Here is a 15,202-nt window from a genome sequence, read left to right as displayed (position 1 = left end):
TTATTTATCTTAACAAACTGGCCAAATTTGGCGGGTAATGCTGTCTGCCAGTATCAGCAGATGTATTGTTTCCGCCTACATTTGTGCATGTTGTCTGGTCTTTAAAGAACACCATCTAACACCAGACAGAAATGTCAACTGTTCAGATGTTTTCCTGTGTTTGAAGAACTGATGTTGCTGTTTCCTAATTTTGTCAAATTACGTGTCTGAACTGTCTTCCTTTCTTGAAAGGTAGATATTATCAAACATGTACCAGATAAGTAATCAGAAGTAGTTAATATTGTGTCAAGTTACAGCACAGTGTTCAACAAAGTAACTACAGAGGTCAGTGCTAAGGCAAGTATTTAGTAAACAATGATGTTTTAGCTGTCTAAAGTAAAAAGGCATGATCTTACGAAAGTGATTGCAAATTAAAAGAAAATTTAAAAACTTAAGTTTGGAAAACAAAAGTAATTGCAACAGTTCAAGAGTTTAATCTGACCTGATTTTTTCCTCTGTAGAAGACAATGAACTAAAAAGACACAATTGTTCTCGATCTCTGTTTTGAGTGCTTTAAAAAATTAATATATGGAAGAGTTCAAAATGGGCAGAATAAAAACTTATTTGGAGAGAATACACATAGCTTTTATAAAGCAAGAACGATGACTAGAAAACAGATGTAAATGGTTTAGCATTTCTATTTAAGCATAAACCATGTGCAAAATTACTCTTCCGAATTTAACACATCATGTGTTAGCCATTAGCTGATTCCATCTTAGACCCTACTGAAGCAACTCTTTAAGGAAAACAGGCTTAGCACTAGAAAACTTAACATATGAAGGAAAATAGGGAATAAATACTTCATAGATACACCTCTAGTTCTAGATTTAGAGAATGCCAGTGTTACTCCAGCAGGTAACCAAGAAGTTGAATCAAGGAATGGGGTTCTGACATCCTGAAGAAATTGAACACTGTCAGCTGTGGTACAAATCAGAAAATGAAAGATCCATTGATTTCCTTCTAATCAGACTTTCTGCCTATGTTCTCTATCCACATTCTATTGATGTGTTTTTATACATGTATTCAATTATGTATTTGCCCTTTGTGTAAATTCCTTCCATAACTTCTCTGAAGACCGTAGCACATGATCTAGAAATGACTTTAGCTAGGACAAGACCAAGAAAGTAAATAAGAAACAGATGATCTGTAGCCTCACGTTGTTATTTTAGCTCTGTCCTTAAGAAAAAGGAGCAGGGCCAGGGGAACCCAGCCACCTCCAAATCTCCCTAGACGCTCATCTTCATGCTTTTTTACCCGGTAGAAATTTATTTCTTCTGGCATGTTGCCGCTGTCTACATTCAAAGCTGTGATTTAGAAAAAGCAAAAAACAGTCACACTGTGTATGTGTAAGTAATCTTTAGGCAAGTATTAGCAATGCATCTTTAAAATACACTTTTCCCCGCAGTTTGTGAAATGAATGCTTGGTGTTCTGTGAGTGTCCTTTCTGTCATTTTAATTTTTTATTTTGAAACTCTATAGGGAAATGGTCATACCACATGTGTACTCATCATAAAAAGGAACCTCACTATCACTTTTGTGTTTAAAAAATTAATTTGCTTTCTTGACAAAAGCCAAAACCGCTTTTAACAAGGGTGCCTATTTTCCTACGTTTAGTACAATTTATTTGATCGAGAGTGACACCAAATGGTAAGAAAAATGAAATGCCTGATCCCTCTTACATAATGTCTTAACAGTAGACCACCCCACTTCCCCATAAAATGTAATTTAAACGAAGCCAAGATTCTAATGCCATGCTTTAGATTCAGAGTGGCCCCAAAGGGGCCTGTGGATTTTGTAATTGCCATTACCTGGAATGCCTTTCCCTCCAATCTGTATATCCGAAATATATTCGTTATTAGACCAACAGAAATCCCACTTCCCTCTACAAAGCCTTCCCTGATCAGTCCAAATGATCATTTCCTTGATTCCCTATACACAGTTTATAAGCTTCTTGAAAGTAGAGACTACTATATATCCTCCCACATTTTCCATTGCTGTATTTAGAACTCGGGTACTCAGTCAAAACTTGGGAGTTGACCAGGAATCTGACACCTGGGGTTTTCCAAGTTCCACCAGAATAATCCCATTCTAAGGACAGCTCCTGTCGTTCTTAAAACATCTAAAGGATTATACTGTTTTTCCCTTGGTCATCTGTCCTAAGGCTTCTCAGTCCTGCAACCCCCATCCCATCCATCTTAGCTCTAATTTCTCTCCACTCCAATTTGCTGGTGCTCCATTCCCATTGCTTTGACCTCAGTGAAGACAGAACAACTGGTGGACATTTAATCTCTAACAACTTTTTACAACCTTGTATAAGGTGGGTAAGCAAAAATTTTACAATTCTCTATTATAGTCATGTTTTTAGCTCCTACTGTGTACCAAGCACCGTAACAATTTAAAAGATTAATTTAAGGTCTTGTATGTATAAAATACTGTGGGAAAGCATAATATACACATTTGATTATGCTTTGCCAATGCGATTCATCTTCATACACGTGGAACCCTATTCATATGGATTTTTCTTTTTTCTTTTTTCTTTTTTGAGAAGGAGTCTTGCTCTGTCACCCAGGCTGGAGTGCAGTGGCGCGATCTCCGTTGACAGCAAGCTCCGCCTCCTGGGTTCACGCCATTCTCCTGCCTCAGCCTCCCGAGTAGCTGGGACTACAGGCGCCCGCCACCACGCCCGGCTAATTTTTTGAATTTTTAGTAGAGACAGGGGTTTCACCGTGTTAACTAGGATGGTCTCAATCTTCGGACCTTGTGATCCGCCTGCCTCAGCCTCCCAAAGTACTGGGATTACAGGCTTGAGCCACCGCGCCCGGCCCTCATCTGGATTTTTCTGAAACAGCTTCAATTCCAAAAACTCAATGTGTTCTGAGAATGCCAATGTTTCTGCATCCAAATTGCATTTTTAAGAATGTCTCTCTCAACTAGAAGTAGTGTGAAATTGTTAGAAAGGCATTCCAGTTTTTTAGCTTTGAAAATATGTCCATTCTTAGGCCGGGCGTGGTGGCTCACGCCTGTAATCCCAGCACTTTGGGAGGCTGAGGCAGGCAGATCACAAGGTCTGGAGATCGAGACCATCCTGGCTACCACAGTTAAACCCCGTCTCTACTAAAAATACAAAAAATTAGCCAGGCGTGGTGGCGGGCGCCTGTAGTCCCAGCTACTCGGGAGGCTGAGGCAGGAGAATGGTGTGAACCCAGGAGGCGGAGCCTGCAGTGAGCCCAGATCCACCACTGCACTCCAGCCTGGGCGACAGAGCGAGACTCTGCCTCAAAAAAAAAAAAGAAAAAAAAAATGTCCATTCTAATATATGTGGTATTGGAGGCTCTCTCTGCTTTGGGCACCAGCTGATGTGTATATTATTTAGTGAAATAGAGATTCTTCCGATGTCTTTTGAGAATGAAATGGGATCTTAAGCACTTTCATTGAAGTCTTAAATGTAAATGTATGGATGTCACAACTGGGCAACATTTTAATGCCTCCTTACCATTTGTTGATTCAGAAATAAATCCTGATGGGAAGCAGCATAACATAAAGGAGTTAGTCAAGACCAGCTTTTCCCTGTATTGTGAGTTGCAGTTTCCTCATCTGGAAATGGGGTTTATGTTGCCTACCTCATTGATTGGAGGAATGAGAGTATGCTCACTAAGTACAATGCTGACACAAGTACCTAATTGTTAACCTTCCCTCCTTCCTTTCTTTCCCTGGTTTCCTTTCATCTCCTCATACAGGGGAGCATTGTCTGAGAATATTCTTACATATTTCTTACTTAACCTGTTTTAGTACATAAGGGCTTTTAAACCACTGAGTGGAAAGTTGCTGTTATTTGAAATATTGTGAGCCTAACACTGTAGTAATGCTAATTTTCTGCAAATCATGATGTTCTCTCTGTCCATTAGATGGCAGGAGTTCCTTTGGCCATGTTCTGTGAGGAAGCTGCCCAAACACGTTTGGACTTGTGTATCAGTAAGGCTACTAAAAGAAAAAACAAAGTATACAAAATAAACTGGCTCTTATATAAGTAAAACAATTTTACCAGATAAAGGGAGAGCTAGTAATAATCTATTAACCCACTCATCTTTTCTAGTCACAAATTTCTTGTATTTTCTATTCCCTCTCTTCTGGGCTTTTGCATATCCTGTTTCCTCTGCCTGGAGCACTTCTCCACCAAATCCCAGCTTCCTTTACCTAGCTAACTGCTCTTCATCCTTCAAGTCTCAGTTCAGCATCACCGCCATTAGGAAGACTTATTTTACCTCTCATTCTGAGCTGAGGATACCATATCCTTCCTCCACCCCATCCTGCTCATTGTATAGTACCCTGCTCATCATCTAGTAGTACCCTGCTCAAATGTTGCCTCCTCACACAGGCATCCCAGTTTACTCTTACTTAGTGTCTCTTTTTCTGGAATGTAGAATAGTGCTTGGGACAAGTAGACATTCAACCCTATGAGAAAAAATGACTTTGTTCCCTCAACACTTTGTAGCTTTCAGTCATTCTTGTTGTGGCACTTATAGCACTATGTGGTCAGTCCTCTATTCTATAACACCTACTAGATTGTGGGCACCGGGACAACAATAATCAGGTCTGTTTCATGCACCATTGCATCTCTAGTGCCTGGCACAGAATCAGGCCTCAATCAATATTTGCTGAAAAATTAGCACACATATACTATACGTATATGCACACAGTATAACTACAGTGAAGTGAAAATTTTTTGTTTGTTTTTTGAGGAGGTCAGTGAAGCAGAGGAGGAGAAATGGTAGCAGGGACCTATACCAGGCTTCCTTTGCAACAGCAGCATCCATATTCAGAGTCAACCAGGTGGGCTTTCGATAGCAGTTACATCAAGTAGGTTTTTGCTTTTGTTTTTGTTTCAAGACAGAGTCTTGCTCTGTTGCCCCGGCTGGAGTGCAATGGCGCATGATCTCCGCTCACTGCAACCTCTGCCTCCCAGGTTCAAGCAATTCTCCTGCCTCAGCCTCCCAAGTAGATGGGATTACAGGTGCCCAACACCATGCCCAGCTAATTTTTGTATTTTTAGTAGAGACAGGGTTTCGCCATGTTGGCCAGACTGGTCTTGAACTCCTGACCTCAGGTGATCCACCTGCCTCAGCCTTCCAAAGTGCTGGGATTACAGGCATGAGCCACTGCACCTGGCCCACTGAGTAGGTTTTATGTTGACCTGAATTTTCAATGAGTGAATTTAGAATTAATGTCAAACTTGTAGGAAGTTGAACATGGCTTGCAGAGCAAGAATTTGGGAGGCCATAGAAGATTTGAAGAGATAAAATAGATGTTTTTGAGCAGCCATCTGGTGACTAAACAGATACAGTGATATAAAAATATGCAACAGAATAACCTATATGGATTTAGATAGTCAGCTGTAAGACATGGGCTGAAGTATAACAGTTAGAAAAATACTCAGATTTGAACACAAGAACACTTCACAAGATGTGCTTTGGGTCTTGTTTGTTTGTTTGTGACAGAGTTTCACTCTTATCACCCAGGCTGGAGTGCAGTGGCACAATCTGGGCTCACTGCAACCTCTGCCTCCCAGGTTCAAGCGATTCTCCTGCCTCAGCCTCCCAAGTAGCTGGGATTACGGCACGCACCACCACACCCGGCTAATTTTTGCTCTGGGTCTTAGGTAGCAAATGATGTTCACATATGAGGCCTCCTCTGTGAAGAGCCCAGGAAAAAAAGTAGAACATGGCTCCAGCCAGAGTCTCTCAGAGTCAAGAAGGGCCTAGGGTTACTTCCATTTGTTGGATCCCAATATTTTTTTTCTGTTTAAGACTGTGACATGGAAAAAATGTTTGTATGCTAAGCACAAAAGGGACATAAAATTGCATAGACAGTAGAATAATGACTATGTAAACACACCAAAACTCTATGCACAGAAATGTTTAGGGGAACATTTAACACCAAAAGATTAACAGTGGTAGCATTTGGGTGGCAAACTGATTCTAAAATTTCCAAATTTTCCTTAATAAGTAGTAATTATAATTGCAACGGGAAATAATTTTTTTAACTACCCCTCTGGCTGAGCAGTGCAGTGTCGCTATGAAATACACATCAGTGGTTTTGGCCCTGACTCCTAAGAGGATGGCAAACGCTGCTGTCCCACTCCCCAACTACCCTCAAGGGAGCTTGAGCACCTCTGGCTCCGCTGAGAGAACCTTTGCAGTCCCAGCCCTCAGAATCTCTCCTCTTATTCTGCCTTATCCCCCCACCACATCATCTCCACTCACTTCCAGCTGTATCTTTCCCCTTTCCTTCTTAACTCAGGAGGCAGGTTTGCAACCGCAGGACCCACAAATAGAGGCCGCGAGGTGACATGTTTTCAAAGAACATGGTGCCTCCGTTTGGGACACATAGGAACTCAGATACAAATCATTTTCCTGCTGCTGGGTAAGTCATGCTTGGTGGCTGCTCTGGTTGCAGATATGTGACGCTATATAGCCTTTCCTGTTAACCCGCGGTTCCAAGCACTCTCTCTTAACAATGATTCCTATCATGAGTTTTCTACCCTGAAAAGCCAGGGGTGGGTACTAACAATTAAGATCATTTGGGTTCTAAAAGTCCATCCTCTCTGGGAAAGCAGAGTCATACAGTGGGTGGCATCCTGCAGATTCTAGTCTACATTTGGGAAAGGTATATACCTCTTGCACTTTCAGTTTAAGGTACAAGTCAAGAAGTAATTGCTTTAAAAAAAAAAAAAAGCGCGGCCGGGCGCGGTGGCTCAAGCCTGTAATCCCAGCACTTTGGGAGGCCGAGACGGGTGGATCATGAGGTCAGGAGATCGAGACCCTCCTGGCTAACACGGTGAAACCCCGTCTGTATTAAAAAATACAAAAAACTAGCCGGGCGAGGTGGCGGGCGCCTGTAGTCCCAGCTACTCGGGAGGCTGAGGCAGGAGAATGGCGGGAACCCGGGAGGCAGAGAGCTGAGATCCGGCCACTGCACTCCAGCCTGGGTGACAGAGCAAGACTCCGTCTCAAAAAAAAAAAAAAAAAAAAGAACTTGCAAAAAAAAAAAAACTTGCAAAAAAAAAAAAAAAAAAAGCGGTAGCAATTCACAGCCTATTCCTGCCGCTGAACAGAAGTTGTGATGCCTTGATTTACTCCCTAGCAGCTATGTATTATTGAGCCAGTCATAACCTTGCTGTGCCTCAGTTTCTGGATCTGCAAGGAGTGTTGCCTGCATAAATGTTTGTTTCGGAACTTAGTAAAATGACATACCACTCTCTCTGCTCTGAGAGGACCATCAGCCAGCTGCAGCTCATCTCACTCAGGCCGGGCCTGACTAGAGCCCCTTCTTCCTCCAAGAGAAAGCAAGGAAAAGCAGCAAGCAAGCAGACATACCAGGTCAACGGGAGTGATCTATCATTGGCAACGAGGCCTCAAACAAACTGGAAAGGCTCTGGCTCCAGCACCCTATCCCCAAATGCCACAAGCCATACACAGAAGCCATGCGAGAGTGACTATCACACATACACACACATACAGGCACAGAGTACCACGAAGCAAAAAGGGGATAATACTGCAGAGAGGAGCCCAAAGCGCAGCCTGAGGAACACAGGGAGTCATCCCAAGACCCTCACTTAGCTGCCATGGAAACAGCAAACACTATAAGCTTTGCTTCATTCGGTCTTCCAAAATGAAAACATTAATAGGGAAGACTCACTAACACTTGTGGCAAACACTGTTAGGATGCAATCTGTCTCTTGGGCTGCAGGACTCTATCTGCTTCAGCTGAACTCTCAGAAACTACAGATGAGAGCAATACATGCATACTCTCACAAATGTATGCATATCTGTATGCACACAGATGTATTTAAACAAAGGTGCATACACTGTGCTAAAACACAAACAATAGAAATCAAAGGTCATATGTAAAAAGGCTAAATATGACATAACACAGGCCTAGAACCAGCTTTTGGTCGGGAGCTGGGGAAAGGGGTGGTATCATCTAAAGACTATGTACACAATTTGTGGTAGGCAGGGAAAGCATCAGTGTAAACAACTCAGACTCACTTCACAATACTAGCCCACAGCAAAGTGGGATATAGCTCATGTACAAAAATAGACTCCCACCTTGCTTCTGTACAAACCCGAGAACTGCGAGTTTGTCTTGCTGACAGGGCACGGCACCAGGCTGCTGCTAAACCTTCCAGCCCCAGGAACTCACCCACTACCCTCCCCTTTCCCTCCCTTTCAGGCCCCTTTCCCACCCAACACCTACAGCCTGAGGCCTGCCCGACCGACCGCCAGCCTCACACAACTAACTGCAGTGACTAACTGCACGGCTTCCTGCAAGCAAGGTCCTTCTGTATTTGTCCCTTTCTCTGACCCCAAGATACAAGAAAACATTTCTGTAAATGTTTGGCACCTAAGAAACATGATGGTTGTGGATAATGCCACAAGTACACAGGGAGACCCAGTAACAAGACATGCAGGGTGAGGGCAAGGGGCACTGAGCTGCCCGAGCATTTCAAAACCAGGACTGTGGCTTCCCATACATTTAGCGGGGTAGGAGAAGGGATGCGCAGAACTGAAGACTTGGCCGGCTCCTCAGCAGCATGTGCATTCAAACTGAAGATGCTTGAGAGCCTCACTATACCAAATCGTGAGTCTGGTCGCTCCTCTAGCAGAGCTTGGTGCAGTGACAGATAGAAAAGCCGAGTTCCAATTGAGTCTGCTGCACCAAGAGTCCTTTTGAAGACGCTCAGCAAAATAATTATTTTCTTTTGAGCAGATGCACAGCACATCCATGGGAAGGCCATGTAAAAGGATGTTCTCCAGCATAGTCAAATAATCCCAGTTCCACAATTATCTCGGTCCCCTCTGAGTTTCTTCCTGCTGGCGGCCCTCACTGTACAGAAATAGCCAAGCAGCATCAGGGTCAGTCATCAATGGTGGGCAACCAGAAGGCCATGTTGGAACACATGCTGGCAAAAGTCATGAACTTCGGGTTGAATTGCAAACAGGTAATTGGGCCTGTTTGCCATCCAACACAGCTACTTTTAAAATACCACTCTCTCCATTCCAGACATGGATCTTGCCATCCTCTGAAGCAATCATCATAAACTGAGAGTCCGCAGTAAATGAAGCCTCCAGTGTGACAGCTTTGCTGTTGGCATAACCCCCAAACATGTGTATCACCACTCCTTTGAATGCACCAGTGAGACGAATGAAGCTGCAGTTGGTGGAAATGAGGATGAGCTTGCCATCGTTGTTGATTTTAAGTCCTGTCCACTCACAAGTTCGATCATACTGCATCTTAAAGGGAGCAAATGGCCCCTTATCAAAAGAACAAAGGTCATAAAGTTTGGCCATTGCAGAGTTGATGCCAGCAGCAAAAATTAACCCTTCTGGATCAAAACAACAAACTGGCTTCCCTTTTATATGCATGAGGCCCTGGCAGTTAGGAGACCGGAGATCTCAGAGTCAAATGCTCTTATCAAGAGACACAGAAATGAAAGTGTCATCCACAGGTGACATAGACAAGAGCACTATCCTTTTATTATGTCCGATACAAGTAAAGTCAGATACTTTCTTTGTTGTCATGCAAGGACAAGTAACAAATAGTATCGTCTATTTAGAGCTTTAAACAACTGTGTTTGCCACAGGAGTGTATCTGATGAGGCCACGCCGTATTTCTTACTGAAGAGGGTTGTGGTTTGCCCTCCTGGCAGTCACAGAGCACGAAGGAGTCGTCGTCGCTGCTCGAGGTGATCACCTCGCTGTTGGGGCTGAAATCAAAGCAGTTAATCTTGTCCGAGTTTTCGCAGAACACGTTGGCAACGCCGAAGCTCCGCAGCAGCACGCGGTCGGTCAGCTTCCTGGCAGCGGCTGGGGAAGGCGGCAGCGGCGCACGGCCAGGCGGCGGCGAGCAGGCGAGCTGCCGAAGGGCCAACCTGGGAGAGGCGGGCGCCGCGCCGGCGACTAGGGGGAAGTCAGTTAACAGTTGGGCCGCCTCCTCCTCTTCCTCCTGCTTGGATGACGGTCTTCCGCCTGGACTGTGGAGCCTCGCCGGCTGATCGTTCGTCCTCGCAGCCACCCCACGGGCAACCCGCTCATTGTGTCTGCCATCTTTGGGCGACAGGCAGAAGTCGAGCGGGTCCCAGTGTGTGTGTGTGTGTGTGTGTGTGTGTGTGTTTTAAGTATTTTTTTTAGAGACAGGGTCTTGCTATGTTGCCCAGGCTGGATTCAAACTCCTGGGCTCCAGTGATCCCCCTGCCTCAGCCTCCCTAGTACCTGAGATTACAGGTACATGCCACCATGCCCAACTCTGTTATTTTTTTCAAAATGACAAAGCAGGTTTTTGAAAATGATAGTTTTTGAATATTTTCATCCCTCTGCCTCACCCTCCCTAGTACCTGGGATTACAGGTACATGCCACCATACCCAGCTCCGTTATTTTTTTAAAATGACAGGCTGGGCGCTGTGGCTCACACCTGTAATCCCAACACTTTGGGAGGCCGAGGCAGGTGGATCACAAGGTCAGGAGTTCGAGACAACCTGGCCAACATGGTAAAACCCCGTCTCTACTAAAAATACAAAAATTAGCCAGGCTTGGTGGCAGGCGCCTGTAATCCCAGCTACTCCAGAGGCTGAGACAGGAGAATCGCTTGAAATCGGAAGGCAGAGGTTGCAGTGAGCCAAGATCGGGCCACTGCATTCCAGCCTGAGCAACAAGAGCAAAACTCCGTCTCAAAAAAGAAGACAAAACAGGTTTTTGAAAATGATAGTTTTAAAATATTTTCATTTAACAAATTAATACCTTTAACACATACATAATTTACAATGAATTTAGGTATTAAGTTGAGCCACATGAAATTGTTGATATTCAATCATTTTTTTAACCTAGAAAATCAATAATGTCATGTAGTTCAACCTAATACAACCTCATTTTGAGAAAAATGTTAGAAGTCTATATTTGAGACCCTGCCTTTAGTGACTATGAGGCCCTAGCTAAGTGCACTGCTGCCCATCCCAACTGTCCCAATATTGATTATAGCCTTAAGGCTGAGGGCATCCCACCTGTGTGTGTGAATATTCAACCTCTAAACAAAAGGGGTCTAAGCCCTCTGACCAAGCAGTGGAGACTGAATACTGGGCTAAAAGAAAACTAAAATCTAGAATGATAAATTCTAGACAAGCCTATAGTATATATTAAGGACAAGGAGATGTCTGATACATCTTTTTAAGTTTTTCCAAGTACAAATGCTGGAGGCTTCTCTGTTCCTAAGTTCCCAAGAAGAAAATGCTGCAGTACCTGATGCCTAGTGGGCCTACAGAAATATTAACTAACTGGCTCATTTTCTCCTTCACTCAACTGATTTTCTCCTCACTCTCTACTGCTAAAGATGAGACAGGTTCTGTTTTACTCATTCTCCCCAACTTCAACAGTGAAAACAGTGTTAAACAACTCCAGGGTCTTTCCTTTCCCTTTTGCTCTGCTCTCAAACATATACCATCCTCCCTCCTTAATTTCCTTGTCCACTTGCTTCTCCAGCCTTCCCTTTCGCTACATCCTTTTTGCCTCTGCCTCCTCCTGTGCCTCTGGTAACCACTGGGTAGTCAATGAAGAAGCCAGTGTGTTCCCCTACCGCCACATCATATCCTAAGCTCATCTTCCCTGACCTTGAGAGGGCATGAGGTGCATCTTGGTGCTCTCAATAAACCAAAGTTGTTTTAATAAGCCCAGTGAGACTAAGATGTTTAAATTCTTCTTCTCACTCTCATCACCGCAATGTGAGATGGATCCAGATATGTTGCAACAGCATAGCCTTGGGCCAGCAGCTCTTGAGTTATAAAATGTTGCAGCAAACTCTCCTTGCATAGCAATGTTATCACCCAAGAACTTCCTTTTTTCCTTCCCAGATACCATGTTTATACAATCCATCCAAGCAGGAGCTTAGCAGTGGCACATGAGTCCACTGAACCTAATGCTTCCCTAATTGCACAATTAAGAGGTGGCAGACATTTGAATTGGCAGCTGGACTGCAGTAGGTGGAAATAAGAACATTGTGTTCCTTTGCATGTGAAGTCACGTATAGTTTTTCCAGCATATGATGAAGTTGCAATAAGAAGGAAAATCTGGACTTTAGCTTTTTGGTTTTCCTTTGGATATAAATTTTAGAGAATCTCTCCATGCTGTAAAGTCTTGTAGCACTTCATATCTGTCGTGGAGCACCATTCCCTTTATCCTGCATCTCAATGTCATGATTTGTATGCCTGTCTTACCTTTGAGCAGCTGTCAGGTCTTACCAGTTTTCACATTCCACCCTCATCCCTTTATCCACCCAATGTCTAGCATAAGTCCTTTGAATGCACAGAGTTAGCATTCAGTGACTATTTATTGAACTATTAAAGTTGCTTTGCTTTGGAGCTGTTTTTATCTAACCCTTCCACTGCTCCATTTTATTTAGAAGGACTTAGGATTTAATATATTGGAAAGATGGCTGTAAGGGATTCAAATTGTCAGGTCTCAATGGTTGCATTTTCTTTGGGAAACTCTTAATACAAAGGAGTGGTCCCCAGTGGTCACATCGGTGTTCTGAGACTCTACCTTGTCTCCCAAACACATCCTACCATAGCTGATTGATTCAGGGGATATACGTAACAGGATGGGTCCCTTGTCACTTCCAGATATTTAAAACCTTAAGGGAGTGGGCTTGAGCTGAGTTCTAGTAAAGACTTGGATCCTGAGGGAAGATTCAAAGGCTTATCACTAGAGCTGCCCTTGTTCCCACTTCACCTGAGATCTGGTCTTTCTGCTCCTCCTTAAATCCTTTGAGCTGCCCCAGCATCCTTCTGGAAAATCCCTTTTGTTCTCAAGTTGACTAAGATCTGTTTCTGTTGCACACCCTCAGTTGACCTAAGCCAATAGAATGATTGGAAGGGGCACAAAGAAAGCCTGCTGGGCTTCGAGCCTGATGCCGCCTTCAACTTGCTGTGTGATATAAGTCACAAACCAATCTGAACCTCACACTCTCATCTTTTAGTCTATATTATCACCAGAGATTCGAGACAATGCCAGCAAGAATATATTGGAAGATGGATAGAATTGTAAGATGCAGACGTGGCAGAGAAAGTTTATTGTGGGAACAAGGAACGGAACAGGAAAAGACATGGGCATAGGAAAGCAGGGGCCTGTTTGGGAAGCAGAAGGAGCCCCTCTGGAGCATAGGGTTTCTTGTTTTAAAACATAGTTAATTGTTTTATTATTATTGTTTAGGTATAGCAAGGCCAGCAGACTAGATGACTACTATCAAAAAGATAGTTATACTCACAGATGCCAAGAAGCAGACATGCCACACCACAGGGGCCCACTCAGGGAAGCACCAGAGTCCATCAGGAGGCAGAAGGAAAGGAGAAAACATGAGCAAGAGCCTTTATGGTGGTTTCCAAGGGAAAGAATGGGCAAGGCAGATTAAGCAGATTCAGGATTGACTAATTTGAATAATTGCAGCTAGTTCAGGGGCATAGGGACTACTCCTAGTTGTCTGATAACTGGCCCTGGAGTGATTAGGGCAGGGGATTATAGTCCTAAGTATGACAGCCTAATAGAGAAGGTATTTGCAGGTGTGGGCTCTGGATTGGGTGGTTTGCCTTTGAAAGGTATGCTCAAGGGCAAGTTGTTTACGGTCTCTAGGAATTGGCTAGCCCTGGAAGGGGCAGCGACTCCAGGGTCTGCAAGGCCCCAGATGTCAAAGCATTAAAATACAAAAAATAAATAATATGGTTGATACATCCCTGTAGCAGGACTAGAAGGAGGAAATGGAAGCTGAGTCTAGATCATAAGGGACCACAGATGTTAAACTAAGGAGTTTGGTTTTCATTCTGCAAATAATGTTCTGCACACCCTGAAGGATTCTGAGCAGAGGAATAATACAAGAACTGTATATTAGGAATACTACTCTGGTGTCTTTGGACAGGATGGGGTAGCTTTAAGGGCCAGATCAACAGATCCCAGTAAATACTGGATGTGGGGTTGAGGGAAAGATAGGAATAAAACCAACTTCAATATTTCAAACGTTTGTAGCTGTAGGATAGTGCTACCATTAACAGATGCATGTGTCTGAGGGGACATCTCTAGCAGGAAACTGAAGAGGTAAGTGGGCAGAGACGATGAGTTGTGCTTCAGAGATGTTGATGCGACCATGTCCAACAGGAGTTCTCGTATAGTGTTGCTTGTGTGATTATCTGGCATTGTACGTGTCTCAACTCCCCAAACTGTCAGAAGAACCTCAAAGGACTTGTATCTTATTGTCTTTGTCCCTCCCTCATACCTAGTGCAGTGCCTCATTCCTCTGGTCCTTGTCAAGTTCCTTCACAAGGCTAGCACAGGCTATTTCTCAGGGGGCGCATCTACCAGAATTTGTCCACATGAAAGAGGAACCACTCTGGGCATTCTGAGTGCCAGGCTGGGGTCTAAAGATGTCATGAGTTTACACACTCAGGACATGGATGAGACTTAACTCTAGTGAGCCATGGTTTCCTCATACTAAATAAAACCCTTTCTGAATGTTCTCTAAGATCTTTTCCAGTGCTAAAATTCTGTAAATTCTGAGATTTTGTAATGCTAGAAAGGTGCCTAGAGCTACCTAGCAGATCAAGGAAATTGACTACCCTTGTTTTGTCAATATCAAGTTTAGGCAACCTCTTTCATCTTGACTCTTACTAAACCTTGTTGACCTAAGAAACAATTAATTCTAAAGGTATTAAAGTCTCTCTATTCTTTCCCCATCCTCTTAACCTTGTTCTTTCCTTATGTCCAACACAAGGAACCCCCACCAAGTTGGCTATCTATTGGGGCGAGTAGGTCCCAATTTATGCTTCAAACACAACAGGCAGATGTCAATCACTGAACCAATTCAGGACTTCTTTGGAATATCCTAATTATACTACAAGAACGTGGATATGAGTGGGCCATAAATGGCAAAGAAACATGCGTGCAAAATGTAAAGTGGCATGAAGAAGAAAACAGTCAGGAGAAGGAAGGGGGAAAGGAAGTCACAGTTACTAAGGGTCTTCCATACATGGCCCCCGACTAGATTTCCTGGGTCCTCTTGTTAACCACTCCCATGGTGCTTTGAACTTCAATTTTAACATCATCAGTGTTGTAAATACATTCAATATCTCTC

The 15,202-nt window shown here is 43.6% G+C and overlaps 1 pseudogene; it reads right to left on the bottom strand.

Moving 5' to 3' along the window:
- Positions 1–8,306: 8,306 nt before the first annotated feature.
- Positions 8,307–14,268, bottom strand: LOC108517700 (WD repeat-containing protein 82 pseudogene; annotated as a pseudogene).
- Positions 14,269–15,202: the final 934 nt, after the last annotated feature.

Source organism: Rhinopithecus bieti, unplaced genomic scaffold (assembly GCF_001698545.2).
Source record: "Rhinopithecus bieti isolate Rb0 unplaced genomic scaffold, ASM169854v2 scaffold_41619, whole genome shotgun sequence".
Classification (NCBI taxonomy): domain Eukaryota; kingdom Metazoa; phylum Chordata; class Mammalia; order Primates; family Cercopithecidae; genus Rhinopithecus; species Rhinopithecus bieti.
This window is presented reverse-complemented; position numbering and strand designations above follow the sequence as displayed.